Source organism: Homarus americanus, unplaced genomic scaffold, assembly GCF_018991925.1.
Source record: "Homarus americanus isolate GMGI-L3 unplaced genomic scaffold, GMGI_Hamer_2.0 scaffold37032, whole genome shotgun sequence".
NCBI lineage: Eukaryota > Metazoa > Arthropoda > Malacostraca > Decapoda > Nephropidae > Homarus > Homarus americanus.
This window is the reverse complement of record NW_024731852.1, coordinates 5978981-5996842: the sequence shown is the minus strand read 5'-3', so window position 1 is coordinate 5996842 and position 17862 is coordinate 5978981. Positions and strand designations below refer to the sequence as shown.

Here is a 17862-nt window from a genome sequence, read left to right as displayed (position 1 = left end):
TGTCAAGAGTAAACAAATAAAAAAAGTGAAATAAATTTTTTCTACACGTAAACATAAATTCTGGAGAGTCACATATTTAATGATTCAGGATTTATAATTTTCAATAGAATTTTTTTTATTATGGTTTTATATCATTGTCAGGTAATCGAAGGTACTGTAAATATATTTATACGGAATCTATTGCCGGGGTATATGGAGTGTGTTGTTATTTAGAGGGATATACGGCACACGGCACTCTAGGGAAGTGTGTGTGGGGGGGGGTCAACGGTGTATATAGGTCTTACTGTTCTTGAGTTATTCTGGTGACAAATATATAGACAGACAGACACAGACAGACAGACAGAAAGCAATAAGACGAGCATCACCTTCTGAGAGTCAGGGGAAGTATTATTTCCACCTTATTCGAATTTTTTTGTTGGAAGGAGAGAGAGATGTTTTCTTCGTCTCTATCAAGATAAGACTTTTGGAATTTTGAGATATTTGGGTTCAAGAGAGAGATGATGAGTTGTCTTTGTGTGATGGAGAGACTTTTAGAGCTCTTGAGATAAATATACACCCGTGGGAGAGATATTTAGATGTTTAAGTGAGAAAGAAACCTTCTAGAGATTCGAGTTTCTTCGCCTCAGTGGAGAGATATTGAATTTTGGGCAATTCGGAGAGATATTTGTTCACTGGAGACTATCTGTGTTGCTGGAGAGACAATCAGTTCTCATTTTTGTCCAAAAGAAGACACGATAAATTGAATTCTTGCTTTGTTGGAGAGACGACAATGGTGTCATATTTTTGTGAAGGAGAGACATGACTAGAGTTGAAATGCTGGAGAGACTTAAATCTTTTTGTATTAGGAAGGAAGTTGAGTTTGAGAGATGTTGTCAGCTATGAGAGAGAGACAGTCACAACACTGGATAAATTTTAGGCAAAGAAAATTGAATAAATGTTGCATAAGATCAATATTCCTCCCATTGAATATTACCCATGTGATAGTATTTCTCTACATATCGTTCATCACTATTTAAAAACATCCATTTATATATTTTTCCCACATAAAAAAATATAATATGCAGTACTAATGGAAATGAAAAAGTTACTTAGGTATTGAAACATTTAAAATTTTTCTTTCGTATATAATCTTTTAAAAGTATTTATTTATGTAATTCATAATTTTTTGTGTGTAATCTACTTTGGTATGTAATTGACGAAGCTGTTTATTTATTTATTTGTCATATTTAGTTGGCATTTTTTATTAGTATTCAGCTATTTATGCAGGGAAAACATTAATAATAATTATTTTTAGCTAATTTGAATCACCTGTAGAATACACCCCCTACACACACACACACACACACACACACACACACACAGTTTTATACAGTACATCGCTGCTATACAAATGGGCTAATCAAAACAGTCCATTTGTCTGAATCGCTGACCGGATATCAAGTTTCATATAAGTATTTAATTAATGGCCTATTATAAAGGTAGGTGTGTGTGTGTGTGTGTTTGTGTGATAAAATCTTTACTCTCACGCTATCATTCAACAGATCCATCATCAATGTCACAAATCACTATATAAATATTTTTTACTCCATGAAAAAAAAAAATTAATCCTCCCCCAAAAAAGTAATTACGTACTGAAAACCTTCATCAAATTACTATAAATTTTTTTTTTTTATATTTTAAAGCTTTATTAATGTGCCATAGATTTATTAGTTTTTTTTAAGCGTGGCGTCACATAAACCAAGCGTCACGTATATCCCACACACACAGGTCTTAATTAATTACAGCCGTTGAGGTTAAAGTACACTGCTAACACCTGCTTATACTGGCTAATCACCAACACGCATTATTTACCTCCATTCTGGAAGCTCGAACCCAGATCCTCTTAATGCCAAGGCGATAGATTAACCCACCCAGTTACTGCATACTGTTGTTATTCAGGTCAGGGAAATTAAAATCGGATAGCAGATTTTTTTTTTTTAGATCGGTCAAGGAAATTTGTTATCCCCGTTAAGTCGGTCATTATCATCCTGGGTATTTCATGTGAGCGATTTTTTGTTAAATTGCTCGGTTAAAATTGTCAGATGTATCGTTGTTGAAGTGTAGGTTAGAGAGAGGTAGCACACACACACACACACACACGGTCTTATTACGAAGCTTCTCCACCCTACCTTGTAACACGCACGAGAAACATTTGTCTCTTTTCTAATTATTCTTCTTCAATATTCTTATCCTTACTGATGTACTGAATGTAATGGTGTGTGTGTGTGTGTGATGCCTACCGACGTCTCTTTGAAGAGTGTTGAAAGACCGGTTTCCTAAGTAGCCACACCTTGATCCTGTCTAATTTGGCGACTGGAGAAAGACAGACAGACAGAAGATGAAGAAAATGCAGCATATATTTTCTTTATTTTAACTGAACATAATCCTGTTAGAGAGAGAGATTATCATGCCAAGTTGGGCAGATGCATATAATCAACACGCACCAACGCAGAAATTTCCTGACGGTCTCTGGGGACATTATGTGACTTTCTCCTGCTGCTGATGTGACCTTCATGACCTTTGACCTGTTGTTATTGGGTCACCTGTGATTATGTTCAAGTTCTACTGAGTTTGGTCGTGTAGTTCTTGAGGTGTTGAGGATATATAGTTTGGGTTCCAGAGGAGGAGGTAGTTGTGCTGTGCTTGTGTTGTGTTGTGCTTGTGTTGTTGTGCTGTGTTTGTCTTGTTGTGTTGTGTTGTGTTGTGCTTGTGCTGTGCTTGTGTTGTGTTGTGCTTGTGTTGTTGTGCTGTGTTTGTCTTGTTGTGCTTGTGTTGTGTTGTTGTGCTTGTGTTGTGTTGTGTTGTGTTGTGTTGTGTTGTGCTTGTGTTGTTGTGCTGTGTGTTTGTCTTGTTGTGCTTGTGTTGTGTTGTTGTGCTTGTGTTGTGTTGTGTTGTGTTGTGTTGTGTTGTGTTGTGCTTGTGTTGTTGTGCTGTGTTTGTCTTGTTGTGCTTGTGTTGTGTTGTTGTGCTTGTGTTGTGTTGTTGTGTTGTGCTTGTGTTGTTGTGCTGTGTTTGTCTTGTTGTGCTTGTGTTGTGTTGTTGTGCTTGTGTTGTGTTGTGTTGTGTTGTGCTTGTGTTGTTGTGCTGTGTTTGTCTTGTTGTGCTTGTGTTGTGTTGTTGTGCTTGTGTTGTGCTTGTGTTGTGTTGTGTTGTGTTGTGTTGTGTTGTCATGTTGTGTTGTGTTGTTGTTGTGCTTGTGTTGTGTTGTGTTGTGTTGTGTTGTGTTGTGCTTGTGTTGTTGTGCTGTGTTTGTCTTGTTGTGCTTGTGTTGTGTTGTTGTTGTGCTTGTGTTGTGTGTTGTGTTGTGCTTGTGTTGTTGTGCTGTGTTTGTCTTGTTTGCTTGTGTTGTGTTGTTGTGTACTTGTGTTGTGCTTGTGTTGTGTTGTGTTGTGTTGTGCTTGTGTTGTTGTGCTGTGTTTGTCTTGTTGTGCTTGTGTTGTGTTGTTGTGCTTATGTTGTGCTTGTGTTGTGTGTTGTGCTTGTGTTGTTGTGCTGTGTTTGTCTTGTTGTGTTGTGTTGTTGTGCTTGTGTTGTGTTGTTGTGCTTGTGTTGTGTTGTGTTGTGTTGTGCTTGTGTTGTTGTGCTGTGTTTGTCTTGTTGTGTTGTGTTGTTGTGCTTGTGTTGTTGTGCTTGTGTTGTTGTGCTTGTGTTCATGTTAATGGCTGTCACTCAATGATTGTAACAGTGGTTATGATTGACAACAATGACTAATGGTGACTGGCAACAGTAACTGAACATGACAACATGACTGATTGATGACTGAAAAAAAATAAATGACTGACAATGACTGACAACAATGACTGATGACTGACTGACTGACGTAGGGAGTCCAGCACCAGATGAAGGCCAGCGATAATGACCGTCATCCTCAGAGTCTGGCGCATATCACTACGCCGTAACCGCATGCGACCGCCCGCCCTCCCCTGCTGCTGGGTTCTTCTGTGGGGATGAAGAGAACACTGTTATATTAGGGAGAATTTTTTTTTATAGGGAGAGAACCCATTATGAGTGAACACATTTATTTATTAATTAAAATACAACCCGCGCCACACACACACACACATACCACAGACCAGGCCTATTCAAAGCCTTTCATCTTGTGTACAAATTATTTCACTTTTACGAATCTTTTCAACCGAGTTAAATTAAATTTCTATTGAGAAGAAAGACCATTTTTATACCTATTGGGATATATTAAAGGACACTTGAATAGAACGACGCTCTTACACACGTCTGGGTAATAGAAAATTGTATGGTAGAAAAGATTACCTGTGACCTTGAAGTGTGTGTTTGGTGGGAGTCTGTAGCGCCATTTGTTGTTTATTGTAGCGGATATTACTAGTATTCCTGTGAACTAGTTGGGAAAGACACAGACAGACAGGCAGGCATGTCAATAACATAGATAGATAGATAGATTTATGGTCTCTCCTTCACACTCCGTCAGGTACGCGGCTTCATCACCTGGAAGCCCCTGAAGGCAGGACGAAATGAGGTCCTGAGCTTCAAACATTTTGGTCAAGGAGAAATAAAATGGTGTGATTCGATGCTCTATTACTGGAATGTTTGGGAACAATCTTGATGTCATTCCACAGCTCTAGTGTGTGTGTGTGTGTGTGTGTGTGTATTGTTGTTGCTGTATTTGAAACTTCAGGAAATAGAAGTTTTTTTTATTTATTTTGAACTTCAAGATTTTCGTAAGTTAAAATTGGGTCTCAGTGATTTAGTAGTCCCAATTATATGAAAAATAGGGAGTAAATATAATTTTGTCTATGGCGATTATATGGACTCTGGATCTTTCCGTGTTCCCAATTTAAGGGCCTTTAAATATTTGGACTTCAAAGTGAGAAGAACATTCCCTTGACCCCTTGAGGAAGGTAATGTAACTCTTGAGGAAGGTAATGTAGCCCTTGAGGAAGATAATGCAGCCTTGAGGAAGATAATGTAACTCCTGAGAGATAATGTAACCCCTCTGAGGAAGATAATGTAACCTTCTGAGGAAGATAATGTAGCCCTTGAGGAAGGTAGTTAGTAACTCTTGAGGAAGATAATGTAACTCCTGAGGAAGATAATGTAGCCCTTGAGGAAGATAATGTAGCCCTTGAGGAAGATATTGTAACCCTCTGAGGAAGATAATGCAGCCCTTGAGGGAAGATAATGTCCTGGGGAGAATAATGTAACTCTGAGGAAGATAATGTAGCCCTGAGGAAGATAATGTAGTTGAGGAAGATATTGTAACCCTCTGAGGAAGATAATGTAGCCCTCGAGGAAGATATTGTAACCCTCTGAGGAAGAATATGTAACTCTTGAGGAGAATAATGCAGCCCTTGAGGAAGATAATGTAACTCCTCAGGAAGATAATGTAACTCCTGAGGGAAAGTAATGTAGCCCTGAGGAAGATAATGTAGCTCTGAGGAAGATATTGTAATCTGAGGAAGATAATGTAGCCCTTGAGGAAGATAATGTAACTCCTGAGAGAAGATAATGTAACCTTGAGAAGATAATGTAACTCTTGAGGAAGATAAATGCAGCCTTGAGGAAGATAATGCAACTCTTGAAGATAATGTAACTCCTGAGGAAGATAATGTAGCCCTTGGAGGAAGATATTGTAACCTAGGAAGATAATGTAGCCCTCGAGGAAGATATTGTAACCCTGGAGAAGATAATAACTCTTGAGGAAGATAATGTAACTCTTGAGGAAGATAATGCAGCCCTTGAGGAAGATAGTAACCCTCTGAGGAAGATAATGTAACTCGAGGAAGATGTAAATGTAAAATGTAACTCTTGAGGAAGATAATGCAGCCCTTGAGGAAGATAATGTAACTCCTGAGGAAGATAATGTAACTCTTGAGGAAGATAATGTAGCCCTTGAGGAAGATAATGTAACTTGAGGAAGATAATGTAACTCTTGAGGAGATAATGCAGCCCTTGAGGAAGATAATGTAACTCCTGAGGAAGATAATGTAACCTGAGGAAGATAATGCAGCCCTTGAGGAAGATAATGTAACTCTTGAGGAAGATAATGTAGCCCCTTGAGGAAAGATAATGTAACTCTGAGGAAGATAATGTAACTCTTGAGGCTAATGCGAGGAAGATAATGTAACTTTGAGGAAGTCCTGAGCCTTCTGAGGAAGATAATGTAACTCTTGAGGAAGATAATGCAGCCCTTGAGGAGATAATGTAACTAGAAGATAATGTAGCTGGAAGATAATGCAGCCCTGAGGAAGATAATGTAACTCTTGAGGAAGATAATGTAGCCCTTGAGGAGAAGATGAAGGTAGGAAGATAATGTAACTCTTGAGGAAGAATGCAGCCTGAGGAAGATAATGTAACTCTGAGAGAAGATAATGCAGCCTTGAGGAAGATAATAAGCTCTTGGAGGAAGATAATGTAACTCTTGAGAAGATAATGTAGCCTTGAGGAAGATAATGTAACTCCTGAGGAAGATAATGTAACTCTTGAGGAAGATAATGCAGCCCTTGAGGAAGATAATGTAACTCTTGAGGAAGATAATGTAACTCTTGAGGAAGATAATGCAGCCTTGAGGAAGATAGATAACTCCATCGGTAACTCCTGAGGAAGAGGAAGTAGCCCTTGAGGGAGAGATAATGTAGCCTCTTGGGAAGATGTTGTAACCCTCTTGAGGAAGATAATGTAGCCTCTATTGAGAGAAGATAATGTAACTCTTGAGGAAGATAATGAACAGCCCTTGAGGAAGATAATGCTCCCTCTGAGGAAGATAATGTAACTTTGAGGAAGATAATGTAACTCTTGAGGAAGATAATGCAGCCCTTGAGGAAGATAATGCAGCCCTTGAGGAAGATATTGTAACCCTCTGAGGAAGATAATATGCCCTCGAGGAAGATATTAAATCCTCTGAGGAAGATAAATGTAACTCTTGAGGAAATAATGCAGCCCTTGAGGAAGGTAATGTAACTCTTGAGGAAGATAATGTAACTCCTGAGGAAGATAATGTAGCCCTTGAAGAAGATAATGTAACCCTCTGAGGAAGATATTGTAGCCCTTGAGGAGGATAATGTAGCCCTTGAGGAGGATAATGTAACCCTCTGAGGAAGATAGACAGTAGCTCTTATCATCGTCCTCAGGGAGTTGAGCTGTTTTTCCCTCAAGAAGTGAATCCATCGTCTTAAAGAGGTTAATCCAGCGCTTTAAGAGAGGTTAATCCATCATCTTAAAGAGGTTAATCCATCGTCTTAGAGGCTAATCCATCATTTTGAGAGGTTAACCTATCATCGTAAAGTGGTTAATCCATCGTCGTAAAGAGGTTAATCCATCGCTTTAAGAGAGGTTAATCCATTATATTAAGATAGATTAATCCATTGTCTTAAGAGGTTAATCCATCATCTTAAAGAGGTTAATCCATCGTCTTAAAAGAAAGAACTCGAGCTATCTCCCAAGGAAGGAAGGAAGGAAGGTTCAAGACTCCCCGAAGGAAGGTTTTAGAACATTATCATCCTCACCTTTAGAATCCTTCGACTTCTGAGAGATCTCCCACAGGATTCTGAAGTAGACGACGATAATGACGAGGAGGGGCATGAAGTACATGGCGGCGAGGCAGAAGAGGTTATAGGTCATCTCCTCCACCTGCGTCCTGAAGAACCCGAAGGTGACGCACTGCTTGAAGTTCTGGAACACCGGGTGAGTGTCGACGTGGAAGATGACGCTCTGTGGGGGGGGGTGAAAGAAAGTAGGTCTTATTAATGATGCTTCGAAAACTGTCTCGTATATATTTTGAATCATCATTTCATATAGATTTCAGCAAATTACGGCATAGAAGTGTTAGATAATTTTTGTTTTAGTATCAAGGCAATTTATTAATTGTTTTTAAGTATTTCTTCACAAAAAGTAAACCATATTAGCGAACGTCTCAAATAGGGTCTCCGATATAACGTGAGTTATTGTTAATTCTACGTCATTATCTTATGGGTATTGTTCCGGAAGCTATGGTAATTGTATTCCTCATATGACGAAAGAAGACTGACACTTTAGAGATTCTGTACAGGACATATTCCATTATCCTGAGGTTCTGCATCATCAGTAGCGAGGAGAGAAAGAAGGAAGGAAGCATGGAGAGATGGAAGAGAGGAAGACATTAAGAAAGGACAGAATGAAGATAGGTTAGGTTAGGTTAGGTTAGGTAAGGTAAGGTTAGGTAAGGTTAGGTTGGGTTAGGTTAGGTTAGGTTAGGTAAGGTTAGGTTAGTTGGGTTGGGTTGGGTTAGGTTAGGTTAGGTTAGGTTAGGTTAGGTTAGGTTAGGTTAGGTAGAGTAAGGTTAGGTTAGGTTAGGTTAGGCTAGGTTAGTTAGGAGTTAGGTTAGGTAAGGTTAGGTTAGGTTAGGTTAGGTTAGGTTAGGTTAGGTTAGTAAGGTTAGGTTGTGTGAGTTAGGTTAGGTTAGGTTAGGGTAGGGCTGGGTTGCTGCTAGTTGGGTTGGTTGGTTGGGTTGGCTCGGTCGGTTGGGTTAGGTTAGTTAGTTAGGTAAGGTGAGGTTAGGTTAGGTGGGCAAGGTAAGGTTAGGTTAGGTTAGGTTAGGTTAGGTTAGGTTAGGTTAGGTTAGGTTAGGTTAGGTTAGTTGGGTTGGGTTGGGTTGTGGGTTGGGCTAAGAGGGTTGGGTCGGCCGGTTGCTAGGTTAGGTTAGGCTAGGTAAGGTAAGGTTAGGTTAGGTAAGGTAAGGTAAGGTTAGGTTAGGTTAGGTTAGGTTAGGTTAGTTAGGTTAGGTTAGGTTAGGTAAGGTAAGGTTAGGGTTAGTTAGTTAGGTTAGTTGTGTAAGGTATGAGTTAGGTTAGTTAGGTAAGGTTAGGTTAGGTTAGGTTAGGTTAGTTGTGGTTAGGTTAGCGTGATAGGTTAGGTTAGGTTAGGTTGAAGAAGAAGTTAGGTTAGCTGGGCTTGGGTCGGCCGGTCGGGTTGTTAGGTTAGGTTAGGTTAGGTAAGGTTAGGTTAGGTTAGGTAAGGTTAGGTAGTTTTTCAGATTTTTCTTTGCATTAAGGAGTGTTTTAGTTCCAGTAGGTGTTTCCAACCTTAATATGCGATGAAGACAATCATGTATGTAAACCTGAAATACATGCCAGATATTGCCAAAAGTTTAGGGAATTCTGTCCGCAGTTGTAAAATAAAAATTCATGGACTGACCTTCAAACACGAAACCACTGATTATTTCCGTCATGGACTAAAATATTATGAAAACCCGCAATATATACTGATTAACTAGAATATTTAACAATGGATTATCTGATGACTAGTCCCCAGCTTATTTCACCTGATGAAAATTATCCACTCTAATGCTACCTGAGGGGAGTATACGTTACGTTAGATTACTTTAGGTTAGTTTATTTTGATTGGGTTAGTTTCGGTTAGGTTAGGTTAGCCTAGCATGGATAATTTTAAGATGAAATAAACTAGGGTGTCTAATCTTTAGGTGACTCATCAGAATATATATATAGGCGCAACAGGAAGGGAAGCACCGCTATATGTCTGTATTGGAAGCTATCAGTGGTGTGGAGCAGTGGTGCGGGTTGATTACCTCGATAGCTTACCTTCTGCCCCAGTGTTTACCTAGGCCTGGTGGGACGGAGGAGGGAAGGGTAGGAAGGAAGATAGGGAGATATTAAGATGGGAGGAATTGGGAAGGACGATAGGGAGAATTTAAGATGGGGGAAGAGAAGGTGGATGGGACAGAGGGGAGGAGAGGAAAATAGGGAGAGAAGGAAAATAGGGAGAGAAGGAAGGAAAGAATGAAGAGAGGAGGGTGAGATCTAAGGAGAAAGGAAGATAAAGACAGATAGAGAGGGCAAGAGAACAAAGGAGGGAGAGAAGAAAGATAGGGGGGAGAGGAGGTTAAGAAGTAGGGAAGAGAAGTAGGGAGACGAAAGAGGGAGAGATAAAGAGGGGATGGTAGAGAAAAAAGGTAGATAGGAGAGAAGTGGAAGATAGGGAGAGGTTAAGAAGGAAGGTGAAAATGGAAGAAAGGAGACGGAAAAGGGAGAAATAAACAGGGGACAGGAGAGATAGAGAGAAGAGAGGAAATAACATGAATGATAATAATAATATACCAGTAGTCATCAGTCAGGTAATATGGTCTGATAGCTCTCATAAGAGACACACTGATTGGTAGTGAACCTGATATTTCATCTTACTTATACTTACTTACTTATATTTTATTGAACCCCAGATACTTTTACTTATACTTATTGAACTCCCCCAGATGTTACTATATTTTATTGAACCCTGTAGATACTTACTTATACTTTATTGAACCCTGTAGATGTTTACTTGAAGATTTATTGAACCCCAGATACTTTCATTTCTATACTTTTATTGAACCCCAGATGTTTACTTATACTTAGATGAAATCCTGTAGATACTGGAAGTATTTATACTTATTGAACCCCAGATGTTTACTTTCTACATTTATTGAACCCTCAGATACTTTTACTATACTTATTGAACCCAGATACTTACTTCTTATACTTTATTGAACCCCAGATACTTTTACTTTATACTTGCTATTGAACCTCAGATACTTTGCTTTATACTTTAGGTTGAACCCCAGAGTTGTTTTCTATACTTTTATTGAACCTCAGATGTTTACTTATGATTATTAAACCCCAGATACTTCCATTTCTGAGTACTTTTATTGGAACCCCTATATTTCTAGTCTTAGCTATATTTTTATTTTTATTTTTTATACAGTAAATAAATGGCAAAATATTTAGGAGTCAATTCATTTACAGACAGATGCAGCCACTTCACCAGTACACCCACTTCACACTTCACCAGTGCACTCCCCACTTACACACTTCACCAGCACACCCAGTTACATTTCTCACCAGCACACCCAGTTATTACACTTTCACCAGCACACCCACTTACACTTCACCTGTAGCACACCCAGTTACACTTCACTGTACACCCACTTACACTTAACACCAAACACCTAGTTACACTTTTCACCAGTACACACCAGTTACACTTAATTGTGCACACCATGTTACACTTCACTAGGCATACCCACTTTGGCACCAGTACACCATGTTACAATTTCACCAGTACACCCAGTTACACTTCACCAGTGCACACCCAGTTACACTGCACACAGTACACCCAGTTACACTTCTCACCTGTAGTACACCCAGTTACACTTCACAGTACACGGCAGTTACACTTCAATACAGTACACCATGTTGTTACCTTCACCAGTACACTATGTTACACTTCCACCAGTGCACACCCACTTACACACTTAAACACCAGTACAATCTAGTTACACTTAACACCAGCACACCCAGTTACACTCCCACACCAGTACACTCCAGTTACACTTCTCACCAGTACACCCAGTTACACTTCACTCAGTACAACGCAGTTACACTTCACCAGTACGCCATGTTATGGCCTCTGCCTCAGCACACCCAGTTACACTTCACCAGTACATTCAGCTTACACTTCACCAAAAGCACTATGTTACACTTTCACTCAGTACACACCATGTTACACTTCACCAGTACACCCAGCACTTCACCAGTACACCCAGTTACACTTAACACCAGTACACCATGTTACACTTCACTCAGGCACACCCAGTTACATTTCACCAGTACAACCAGTTACATTTAACACCAGTACACCATGTTACACTTCAATAGTATACCTGTACATCTTACCAGTACATCATGTTACTCTTCACCCAGCACACCCAGTTACTTCACCAGTACACCCAGTTACATTTAACACCAGTACACCTAAAGTATTTAACACCCTAGGCACACCTTCAGTTACTACTCAGCTGCACACCCAGTTAGTGTACTTTACTCACCCAGTTGCACCTCACCAGTACACCCAGTTATGCTTCTCACTAGTACACCCCCAGTTACACTTCTCATACTCTCCCAGCACCCAGTTGCACTTTAACACTAGCATGTTAAATGGAAGCCACCTTCTGTGCACACCATGTTACACTTCACCACATTACACTTCTACCACATTGCACTTCTGCCATACACCCAGTTACACCTCACTCAGCACCCAGTTACACTTCACCACAGTACACCCAGCACTCTGCACCAGTGTCTCCCAGTTACACTCACCAGTACACCCAGTTACACTTCTCACTCAGTACACCCAGTTACAACTCTTTACCTGTTAGCACACCCAGTTTTCTACCACAGCACACCCAGTTATGTTTCACTAGTACATCATGTTACACTTCACCACATTACACTTCACCACATTACACTTCAACAGTACACCCAGCACACATCTCTCACCAGCACACCCAGTTGCACCAGCACACCCAGTTACACTCACTCAGCATGCCTAGCACCCAAAGCTATACTTCACCAGTACACCCAGTTACACTCTCACTAGCCCAGTTACACTTCACTAGTACACTGTGCTGTACTTCACCAGTACACCCAGTTGTACATCAATTAGCACTGTAAGCACTTTCACTAGTACACTAAAGTTGTTAATTTACTTACACTTCAGTTAGTTTCAGCAATAATGTCATGGTTAATTTAATGATAATATATTCCAAGTTATCTTACTGTTATGTTATATCCCAGTTACACTTCAACAAAGAATTCCAGTTACACTTCACCAGTACACCCAGTTACACTTCACCAGTACACCCAGAACCACTAGCTATGCATCCCACTGCTCTTTACAAAAGGAAAATTTAACAAAGGCTGAGTGCGAGGTTTTCCCAAGTCTTTTTTTGAGTGTGTACTGACAGCTCCTTCCATTACCTGAGTCTATTTTTCTTACCCCGATATGACTAACAGCTGTACACAATGGTGACGTTGAATGACCGCTATATTTTCTCATCTATGACTAACTGGTTTTCAAAATAAATATTAAGACTGACCTAACAAGTACTGTACATTAAATATCAATCAACGGTGAGTCACTAGATAGATACACAGATAGAAAGATAGATATGGAATTATAAAATCCGTGACACACATATGGCGTCACATGTGGTTGGTTCACGACAGTCATTTGCCTTCGTTGACTTTTTAGATAACAAAAAAATAGCCAGAAAAAGTGTAGAAAATAACGTTGAACTTTTTTACTGTGGAAATAATTTTTGTCTGTCTGTCTGTCTGTCTGTCTGTTTGTTTCATTTATTTATCTCTATCGTCTTCTCTTCGCTCTCTCTCTCGTTCGTTAGGTTAGTTTTTAGTTAAATAAGGTCAGGTCAGGCTAAGTTAGGTTAGGTTAGGTTAGGCTAGATTAGAGTAAGTCAGGTTAGTTTGTTAAATAATGTCAGTTTAAGTTAATTTAATTTTAAGATAATATATTCCAAGTTATCTTACGTTATGTTATCCCAACTAAACGACACAGATTAAACCTAGATGTAATATTACAGAGGAGGGATTACAGTGGTTATTACCTGTATATCGGAGACCTTACCACGGCTACCATTACAACTTTATTATGGTAGTATTACAGAGGAGGGATTACAGTGGTTATTACCTGTATATCGGAGACCTTACCACGGCCACCATTACAACTTTATTATGGTAGTATTACAGAGGAGGGATTACAGTGGCTATTACCCATATCGGAGACCTTACCACGGCCACCATTACAACTTTATTAGGTAGTATTACAGAGGAGGGATTACAGTGGCTATTACCTGTATATCGGAGACCTTACACGGCCACCATTACAACTTATTATTATGGTAGTATTACAGAGGAGGGATTACAGTGGTTATTACCTGTATATCGGAGACCTTACCACGGCCACCATTACAACTTTATTATGGTAGTATTACAGAGGAGGGATTACAGTGGTTATTACCTGTATATCGGAGACCTTACCACGGCCACCATTACAACTTTATTATGGTAGTATTACATAATGAGGTGGGCGGTGTGGTTACAGCTCTTGACTATCTACCGTACATGGCTGGACGTGGGTCAGTGAATGGGTATTGTGTTTGGGGGTATTATATGCTCTTGAGATGAGTTAGTGATTGTTGAGTGTGTGTTGTGTGTTTGGTCATGATCGTTCATATTCGTTATATTTTTCCTTATGTTTTCCTCCTTAACATTCACATTAAATTTCTTGATATACACGGAAATTATTAAAGGAAGAAATATTAGGGAGTTACATAGGATCGTCTTGGTGTAACTTATAGTTGTGGCGAAGAGGGAGGACAATAGACCAATTTTGTTGTGTGTCAGAGGAAAATTGTGTTGAGAGAGAGAGAGAGAGAGAGAGAGAGAGAGAGAGAGAGAGAGAGAGAGAGAGAGAGAGAGAGAGAGAGAGAGAGAGAGAGGCATATATATCTCGCTGGAAAATAGTTGTGTGTGTGTCAGAGGAAAATAGTTTTTATATGTCTCAAGAGGCGATAAATGAGGAAGAATATAGTATGAACGTCTGTCTCTTAACACACAACAGGAAATTACTTAACCTCTTCTCACCCAAAATAGTTAACCTTTTTATCACAATCGTTTTTCTCAGCCTCGCCTTCAGGTGTTGTAATTAATCGTCAGGAAATAGCAGTGTTTCGCCACACAAACACACCGGACTGACTGACTGGACTGGACTGGACTGGAAGGCCCATGTAAACAGCACAATCAAGGCAGCCCGTACCGACTCTACATGCTACGACGACTCAGATACTTAACCCACGCCAGAGCTGAGGACTATCTACAGCGCATTTATTCCCCCAAATTAACGTATGCGTCACCAGCCTGGTCGTCTTTCTTCAACTCTACCCAACAACGTCGGCTAGAGAACGTACAGAAGAGGGCCTGCAGAATCATGCTCGGCGCAGACTACTCCGGCTACAACAACGCTCTCTCCACCTTGGAAATGCTATCCCTCAGTGACCTCCACCACCAAGCACTAACAGGGTTTGGCAGTGGACTACTGCACCATCCTCGTCATCGCCACCTACTGCCACCGGCAGTCCCCCGCCCACCTCGCGCAGTCCGCCACTATAACAAAATTCGGCCCATAAGAGCCCACACTGATAGAGATAAGAATAGCACCATCCCATCTATTGTTAAAATAATAAATAGCTCCTGATTTATGTACTGTACAGCCCGTAAAATGTATTCAACGTATATTATTATGTCTAAATGACATGTAAGTTTGTATATTTTCAGCCACCGGCTGCAACTCTGTTTATTATTTCAACAGTAGATGGGATGGTGCTGTTCTTATACCTGTATCTATGTAATTAAGAGCGTGACAGGAGACAGTAACAGCGACCTCACGTATATGACGGTCCGGGTCACGGTCTTGACAGTATTACCTTTGTGTGTATATAAGCTATACAAGTAGGATGGTTTTAATACTGTATTATACGTGAATTAGGTTTTTTTATATATATACGAAGGTCATTTTTGGTTTGGTTTGGTTGGGTTTATGTTAGGCGAGGTTGTGCTAAGTTGGTTTGTTTTGATTAGGTTAGGTTAGTTAAGCGAGGTTATGTAAAATTGGTTAGGTTAGGTTAGGTAAGATTGTTTGGTTCCATAAATATTTTCTACCCTTGACATCAACTAGGCATGACAAATCTTTCAAGAGGAATGGGGAAGGGGTAGAGGGGAGGGGAAGGGTGAGGGGGGGGGGGAGGGGGAGGGAAGGTAGGTACAGTTACATCAAAGGAAGAAATATGTAAATCTAGTGTCATATTATTTCCTTCCATAAGCATTAATTGTTATGGTCAGTTTCACCTTGTAGTGTAGTGAGTAACCAGGTTGATGGTGTTGGAAGAGTGGCTAAGCACCTCACTGAGCTGAGGTCATGATAGAGGAGGGGATTATGACGTCACTACTTCTTGCAAGACAGTGTTGGGTGACAGAGAAACGGGTGGTTGTTAGTGTGTGTGTGTGTGTGTGTGTGACTTACCTGGGGAGGGAACACACAGCCGCTATGGACCAGGCGAAGGTTAGCATTATCTTGCCACGTCGTTGAGCATCATTAACCTGTCAGAGGAGCAGAAAATATATACCTTATGGTCCTGCCTTTGCCTTCAGTTTGTTGAAAATTACTTCCACAATGGTTTCCTCTCTGCCTAAGTTAACCTAAACTTTGACCATTAACTTTTATGACAATATATGATTATTACTTCTAAATAAAAGTATAAAAATTTACTTCTTACTTCTATTTAAAAATATTAGCACTGTAATTGGGGTCTGATAAATATTGGCAAAATATTACAAATAAATTTCATTAACATTTATGGAAATTGCTGCTTAAAAACTGTCATGTTATTTTTCACGCTTTTCCTTTTTCGATGAAGGTAAGAGAAAAGACGGTCATATAATGAGCCGTAAGTTCTCGGTCGGTTACGTTACTGACATGTTCGTGTTAATGCAAAGAATGTTAACTCGGTGTACGAAATATAAATAAATACTTGCGAACTTGAGAGAATAATGTTAGAATGTTAACAAGAGGCAGGTGGTCCGATCTGCCTCATCTAAGTGGATCAGAGATTACTGGATTAGAGAGAGAAACAAAGTGACACAGAGAAAGACAGACAGACAGACACCGAGATAAACACCAGTCTGTCTCCACCATGCAGCTGAAGACAGTCACTCACCTTGAGCGGTGGACGATGGCGAAGTATCTGTCGAGGCTGATGCAGACCAGCACCAGGGACGAGGTAGAGGCAGGCCCCAGGAACTGGAAGAGCTTACACGCCAGGTTTCCAGCCACCCACTGTCGTGATCCTCCAGCCGACCCGAGTGGGAAGTTGATGAGGGTGACCATGAGATCAGCGGCCGCCAAGTGCATGATCATGAGGTTGACGCGAGACTTCCGGTGACGGTTACGAAAGAGGGTGATGAAGACGGTGAGGTTTCGACGGCGGCTACCACGAACATCACCGAGTAGATGATGATGTCGGTCATGCGGCGTTGTCGTCGAAACCCAGACTCGTGGCAGGACGGTGAAGTGGAGTTGATGATGGAGTGGTAAAGTTGCCGAGGTTAAGGTGGCGTTGATCTGGCAGTCGGAATTGCCGAACTATGACACACTGCTGTCATTGAAGGCGCGTTCCAGCCAGTTGCTCACTCCTCCACCGATTTTCATCTCCGTGGATGTCCGCCGAACCTTCATGCTTCCACCCAACACCACCTCCACCTCCTCCTTCTTCCACCACTTCCTCCAGGGGTCAAATATGTCCAGGTTTTCCATCGTGGATTTCTGAGGACGCCCGGTGTGACGCACGTCCTATGGGGCTCTGGAGAGGCTGGACCACAGCATCCTGCAACACACACAACAAAAACACTCATTAGTGGTCGGTTCGTTCTGTCAGTATCTGGGGAAATCAGTAAACCAATTAACTGTCTCCCATCAGCACTCATACATAGTGTTTCATTTATAGTCTCTCATGCACAGCAGAGTCTCTTAAACATAATATCTATCATACGTGTGTCTCTTTACATGATGTCTCATAGAATGTGTCTCTCACATCGTGTCTCATCCACAGTAATTCGCGTGCACAGTGTCTCTCACCATCACAGTCTGTCATACATAGTGTCCTCCTTGCTATTCTATCCAGGTAGGTCAGAGAGACAAAGACTATCCAGTAGCAGACGGTCTCCAACACTGCCTCTCTCTCCCACACACATCTCTCTCCCTCCTCACGTATTCTCTCATCTTTTCTCCTTCTTTCTTCTCGAACTCCTCTCCTCAAGTATTGAATCTTATTCTTTGTTTTATATTTAAACCATTTCTTCTTCTCCTCCTCTCCTCGTGAATTCTCTATTTTCTTCTTCCTCTCTTCTCCTTTCTCTTCTATTTTAACTGCATCTTTTCCCCTTTCCCCTCTCTCTCAATTATGCATTC

General features: G+C 40.6%; 1 pseudogene; it reads right to left on the bottom strand.

Moving 5' to 3' along the window:
• Nucleotides 1-3907: 3907 nt before the first annotated feature.
• LOC121867867 lies at nt 3908-17130 on the bottom strand (annotated as a pseudogene).
• Between the last annotated feature and the right edge of the window lie 732 nt (nt 17131-17862).